Source organism: Galeopterus variegatus, unplaced genomic scaffold (assembly GCF_000696425.1).
Source record: "Galeopterus variegatus unplaced genomic scaffold, G_variegatus-3.0.2 Scaffold407, whole genome shotgun sequence".
NCBI classification, from domain to species: domain Eukaryota; kingdom Metazoa; phylum Chordata; class Mammalia; order Dermoptera; family Cynocephalidae; genus Galeopterus; species Galeopterus variegatus.
In genome coordinates, this window is record NW_007726518.1 from 1 (window position 1) to 7,336 (window position 7,336).

Genomic DNA, 7,336 nt, shown 5'->3' on the forward strand with positions numbered 1-7,336 from the left:
TTTAAAAGGGGGGAAAATTGAGGTCAAACAGTTGGGTGTACAATTGACCCTTGAACAATGGGGATTATGGGCACTGACCCTGTGCACAATTGAAAATCCAAGTCTAACTTTTGACTCCCCAATAACTTAATTACTTTACTACTTAAGTACATTGGGCACTTTCTCCCCTGGTCTTGACATACCTAACCAAAAATTTTCCAACATATTTACTGAAAAATTCACAAATTAGTGGGCCATGCAGTTCAAATCCATGTTGTTCAAGGGTTTGCTGTATTTTATCTTTAAACTCTTCTTCTTTGGAAAAACTTCATTAGTGGTTTTTCAAAATACACCAAAACAACGTGGAACTTGGATACTAATAAATTTTTTTAAGTAGACAAGAATTTCTGATAAGACACATTGATAGCTGCCTCTAACAAGACGTTTTAAAGCCTGGTAAATGACAGGAAATCTTCTATTTAGGAGATTCCCTAAGCCCATTTCATCACAGTCTGTGTGCTCTCAAAGGGTCCACTTTAGTGATTTATGAGGAAGAAATAGTATATCAATCACTTGCTGGTTTTTTTTCTTTCTTTCTTCAAAACATTTGTTGGGTGGTTTGCCCAATTAGAAAATAGATACTAAGTTTGAATGTGATAAATTTCCTTTAGTGGAGTCCAGTCAAGGAGTACAAGGAGAAAAGTTCTAGGTGATAAGAAAGCACAGAGAAATCCAAAGCCTGGAGCATTTAATTCTAGATGATGTATACAAAGCAGCATGAGAGGCCTCACAACTCCACCCACACATTGTAAACCTCCAATATACCTGTTCCTGAAAGCCCCAACATTGTTTTAGCCTACAGCTGCTTTGAGTAGTAAGATTTCTTAACTTACTGTGGCACGGTTCTGTGTATTATGAATATACAGTGGGGTAAATTATTTGAATGGACCCAATGGTACACTATGCTATGCCCCACAAAAACTGGTCAGAGTAAAGATAGTAACAGAGCCTGCAGTGCAAGCCCTAACTGAATGGACTGTTTTTTCACCATGTTGGGAAAAGTTGTTAACTGGCACATGTAACTTTTTCTAAGATTTGTGCATTGGATACCAAAAATGGAAATAGTGACATTCTGAGTCACCTTTATGTCAGGTATTAGACATCTACTCTTTCAGGAAATAAATTTTTAACCAGAAATTATGTCCATTTTCATGGCCAAGACTCAACCCTGTAGAAAATGTTTCTCCTCACACCCAAGGTATTTTATTTCCGTCAGTAATTTTAGGTTATTTGGGAAAGTTGCTAATTTTTGTTATTGGTAAGATGATATTTACCTGTTGCTGAGCTACAAAGGATATCTATTGTTCCTTATTTGACTCTCAAAAAAAGAAAAAACTTTCCAAAGAAAAACATATTTCATTCATGTCTATAGCTTTGAATCAGAGTCTTCATGGTTTGGTTGCCTGATGAAACAGAACAGAAATTCCCATTAGAGCCTAAAGTGAGCCTCTCAGTGTTTTCATTTTCTACATAATCTCGAGGACTTCAGGTACTTAATCTTATTTGTTCCTTTATCTGTTACATTTAATTTGAAATAGTGATACAGGTGGTACTATTTTTCAGTCTTTGAGAGGAACATATTTCTTTAATACCTGAGAGTTGAAGTTTAAAAATTTTCCTCTAGAGACCAATATGAATAAAGCAATTATTAATAGATATAATAATACTAACAATCAGACCTCATTTTTGATAGTGATCGTGCTTAGTTAGTCATCTTATTTTTTTTATTGAAACTTAATTGATTATACATATTTGTTGGGTACAGAGTTGGCTATCAATACTTGTTTACAAGAAGGCAAAGAAAACACTTGTGTACAATTTGTGATGGTTAAATCAGGATAATTAGCTTATTCATCATTAAATAGGTCATTCCTTGTGTGTATTAACCAATTTCTTGCTGACCCCCTCCCACTTCACCTCCCCCTGTCCCACTTCTATTCTCTCCTTCTGAAAGTTCAATGTATTATTGCGATTGTTTCTTTTCTTCTTTCCTCTTTTTTTTTTTTTAACTCCCACTTACAAGTGAGGACATGCAATATTTCTCTTTCTATGCCTGGCTTATTTCACTTATTTTTCTCTATTATTTGGTCATCTTGAACAAATATGAACATGGCAGAGCAAGAACCAACCACATAATTTATGGAGTCCAGTGCAAAATGAAATGTGGGGCCCATTGTTCAAAGTTATTAAAACATTATTCCATAATGTCTTACTACTAATGAGAAAGAAGTTCACAGTAGTGTCAGTACACTCAGAGTCCGTTAAGGAAAAGGAACAACTGTTCATAAGGAAATGAAAATCTTCCTACTTGTTTCATATTAGATAATAATCACACTTAATTATTGAGTGTAATGGTACATTTTTAAAATTTATTTTTATTTTTTATTTTTGAAATACACTTGATTGTACATAGCTATGGGGTACAGCGTTGAATATCAATACCTGTGTGTAATATGTGATGCTGAAATCGAAATAATTAGTTTATTCAACACTACACAATGTAATTTATTTTCACAGCCCTTTACCATTCCTCCCTTACCCCCGATCCCCTTCTTCTGCCTCTCCCCCTTTCCCACCTCTGGTAACTTCAGTTCAGCTCTCTCCTTTTGAAAATTCAACAACTTACTGTGACTGCTGTATGTATCTTTCTTTTTTTATTTGTTTATTTTTTTAGCTCTCACTTATGACTGAGGACACGTGGTATTTCTCTTTCTGTGGCTGGTTTGCTTCACTTCTTTTTTTTTTATTTCTTTTTCCCTTTTGTGTACATACTTAGTTTTATTGTAACAAAGCAACTTGTACATGTTTAACGTTTAAAACTGAATATTATCTTTCCTTTCCAGTGCAATAAAAAGAAAATTTAAAAATAAACAGGAACAAAATTACAATAGAGAATGCCAATTCCAAATAAGGTTCTGCTGATTCTCCCACTGAGTGGCAGGGCTCAAGTCATCATTAGGAGAGAATTTTATTTTTAAAGTGTCATCTTAAACTGCAAGGATGTCCGTTAAACATCACAATTAAACATGCAAAAAGAGAAGCCATGTTGACAAAATGCCCACTTAACCCACCCAAACATCTCAAATCCACCCTTTGCTGACCTTCTATAACCCCATTTTTTAAAGGGTTCTTTTGTTTGTTTTTTTAAACGAGAAAGTAGACAGATATATGTTGGTAAATGCTAACTGTCCATATTCACATAGAGACACAGAATAATCTCTGAGCCCAATATACAGAGAAAGGAGGGGAAAAGCTAGAATTCTATGCATTACTACACAGGGGCCTAGCACCTTCCAGCTTCCAGCAGAGCAAAGGGAGCAGACGGTTTTTCTTTTTTCCCACAGAGCATGGTGGTGTTAATTCCATACAATTTTTGTGGAGACAGAAAGGGGTAAAAATGAATTTGGAACGGAGAGGAATAGAGATTCTTTTCCCATTGTATTCTACTCAAGGCATTTCCCCTCTACAAGTTGAGAACCATGGTGCAGAGAAAAGAGACCTCAAGAACAGGGCAACTGAGCACACGAGGAGGAAAAAAAGGGAAGAAAAAAAAATGACTGCAACTTGCTGTATTTAAAAAAAAAAAAAAAAGTAAAGTTGGAATCCATCGGTGTTCTATAAGTCATCTTCTCCTTCCTCCTCCTCTCCTTCCTCCCTTTCATCATCTTCATCTTCTTCACCTTCATCCTCATCCCCTTTTCATCAATATCTTCCAATCCTTCTTATTCTTCATCATCATCTTCATCTTCTTCTCCTTCCCCTTCTTCATCATCCATATCAGGAACCAATTAGTACTGTAATGGATTTGGCCAAATGTCTGTCATCTTTGATGACTTCCCCTAACTCATCTGCACCTGCATCAGAATGGTCAGTCAACCAGGTAGAGAAGCTCTTTGGTTCTTCATGCTGCCTCTTCCTGCTGGCTTTATTCTATGTTTGACTTGAATGTTTCATCAAATCCTTTCCAGATTTCCATTTGATTTCAGTGGACTTTGAAGATGGATCACCACTCTCATTCAGATGAAATTCTTTGGAGAGAACTTTATTTTCGAAGTAAGGATTTCCATCAAAATAAATATTTATTCTTTAGCCTGATTTAATATCTTAAAATTCTGTCACTTCCACTCTGGTCAAATAATGCAGCACCTCTTTTTCTTCCTCCCCAAGCAGTGCAGACACTTGCAGATGGTTGATGAATGTTGTTACTCTAAAACTTGGGATCTTGGTGATCAATTCTGACCTCTTCTGAAGAAATGGTTGGCGGAATTTATTATATTTCTGTTCTGCTTTCAAGATCTCTTCACTGGCTTGTTTATTAAGTCTGTCTATTTCATTTTGTACTTCATCAATATGTTCAATTGCTACTTGCTGTTCTTTTTCTTTCTTTGTGAAGTGCAGGGAGGCTAATGTCTCCTCTGACCTTGGGACAGGAGGTGATCTTGGTTGGTCTTGATTTCTTCATTTGAGGTGGAAGGGAAGACTGGCATTTGGGGGCCATGCTGCCAAAGAAAGTCCAAGAACCAAACCCAAGGGTCTCCTTGCTTGTCAGGCAAATCTCCAAGAAGTCCACTTATTTATTTCTATTATAAATAGAGTTTCAGTAAACATGGGAGTAGAGGTATCCCTTTAACATGATGATTTCATGTCCCTATTCAGCTCCTTTGTCCATTTTTAAATCAGATTGTTTGTTTGTTCTATACTGTTAAGTTGTTTGAGTTCTTTCTATATTCTAGATATTAATCCCTTGTCAGATGCACAATTTGCAAATATTTTCTCCCATACTCTCGGTTATCTTTTTGCTCTGTTAATTGTTTCTTTTGCTATGCAGAAGCTTTTTAGTTTCATATAACCCCATTTCTTTATTTTTCCTTTTATTTCCTGTGCTTTGGGGGTCATATTCATGAAGTCTTTGCCCAGTCCTACTTCCTGAAGTTTTTCCACTATGTTTTCTTTTAGGAGTTCTATACTTTCAGGTCTTATATTTAACTCTTTAATCCATTTTGAGTTCATTTTGGTATATGGCAAGAGGTAGTGGTCTAGTTTCATTCTTCTATGTATGGATGCCCAGTTTTCCCAGAGCCTTTTATTAAAGAGGCAGTCTTTTCCCCAATGTATGTAATTAGTGCCTTTGTCAAAGATCAGTTGGCTGTAAGCATGTGGGTGGATTTCTCGGTTTTCTATTCTGTTCCATTGGTCCGTGTGTCTATTTTAATGACAGTACCATGCTGTTTTGGTTACTATAGCTTTGTAGTATAATTTGAAATCAGGTAGTGTTATGTTGCCAGCTTTATTTTATTTTTTATTTTTTTTTTGCTCAGGACCACTGTGGCTATTTGGGGTGTTTTGTTGTTCCATATGAATGTTAGGATTGTTTTTTCTATTTCTGTGAAGAATACCATTGGTTTTTCTATGGGAATTGTATTAAATCACATTGGGTAGTATGGACATTTTCATAATGTTAATCCTTCCAATCCAAGAGCATGGAATGTCTTCCCATCTTTTTGTGTCCTCTTTAATTTCTTTCAGCAGTGACTTGTAGTTCTCACTGTAGAGATCTTTCACCTCTTTTGTTAACTGTATTTCTGGGTATTTATTTTTTTGGTGACTATTGTAAATGGGCTAGCTTTCTCAATTTCTTTTTCTGCTAGTTTGTTGTTGGAGTATTAAAATGCTACTGATTTGGGGGTGTTGATTTCATATCCTGAAATTTTACTGAAATTATTTATCAACTCTAACAGTTTTTTTGTAGAGTCTTTAGGCTTTTCTATACATATGATCATGTAATGTGAAAACAGGGACAATCCGACTTCATCTTTTCCAATCTGGATGCCCTTTATTTCTTTCTCTTGCCTGATTGCTCTAGCTAGCACTTCCAGTACTATGTTAAATAGGAGTGGTGAGATTGGGCACCCTTGTCTTATTCCTGTTCTTAAGGGAAAAACTTTCAACTTCTCCCCATTCAAGGATGATATTGGTGAAGGGTTTGTCATATATGGCTTTCATCATGTTGAGATATTTTACTTCTATACCTAATTTGCTGAGAGTCTTCATCATGAAGTGATGTTGAATTTTCTCAAATGCTTTTTCTGTCTATTGAGATAATCATGTGGTTTTTGTCCTTGATTTTGTTGATGTGTGTATCACATTTATTAACTTGCATATGTTGAACCATCCTTGCATCCCTTGAATGAGTCCCACCTGAACACGAAATATAAATTTTTTGATTTGTTGCTGTATTCTGTTTGTTAATATTTTGTTGAGGATTTTTGCATCTATGTGCATCAGAGATATTGGCCTGTATTTGGGCGGGGGGGGTTGTTTTTGTTTTTGTTTTTTGTATCTCTGCTTTTGGTATCAAGGTGATGCTGGCCTCATAGACTGAATTTTAAAGAATAGTCTCTGTTTCAATTTTTTAGAATAGCTTAAAGGAATTGGTATTAATCCCTCTTAAAAGGTTTGGTAGAATTCAGCAGTTAAGTCATTCAGTCCTGGGCTTTTCTTTGTTGAGAGACTGCTGATTTCTGCTTTAATTTCATTGCTTATTATTGGTCTGTTCATGTTTTCTATGTCCTCTTGGTTGACTCTTGGTAGTTTGTAGTGTCTAGAAATTCACCTATTACCCCCAGTTATTCAAATTTTTGGCATATAGTTGTTTATAATAGTCTCTAATTATTCTTTGTATTTCTGTGGTACCAGTTTTAATGTCTACTTTTTTATTTCTGATTTTTCTTAATTGCGTCCTCTCTCTTCTTTTTTTAGTTAGCCTAGCTAACAGCATGTCTATTTTGCTTATCTTCTCAATAAACCAACTTTTTGTTTCATTGATCTTTTGTATTGCTTTTGTGTCTCTATTTCGTTTAGTTCTACTCTGATCTTAATTATTTCTTTCCATCTACTAATTTTGGGATGAGATCGGTCTTGTTTTAATAGTTCTTTCAGGTATATCATTAGGTTGTTTATTTGAAATCTTTCTATTCTTTTGGTGTAATCATTTATTGTAATAAGCTTCCCCCTCAGTACTGCTTTTGCTGTATCTCACAGGTTTTGGTGTCATGGGACTTTACTTTCATTAATTTCAAGAAAATTTTTATTTCCTCTTTAAATTATTCTTGGACCCACAGGTCATTTAGGAGCATGTTGCTTAATTTCCATGTATTTGTATAGTTTCCAGAGTTTTGTTTGTTATTAATTTCTAGTTTTAATCTGTTGTGGCCTGAAATGATACTCAAAATGATTTCAATATTTTAAATTTGCTAAGACTTTATTTGTGACCTAACATGTGGTCTATCCTGGAGAA

At 35.1% G+C, this 7,336-nt stretch overlaps 1 pseudogene; it reads right to left on the reverse strand.

Moving 5' to 3' along the window:
* Nucleotides 1–3,654: 3,654 nt before the first annotated feature.
* LOC103587020 lies at nucleotides 3,655–4,537 on the reverse strand (annotated as a pseudogene).
* Nucleotides 4,538–7,336: the final 2,799 nt, after the last annotated feature.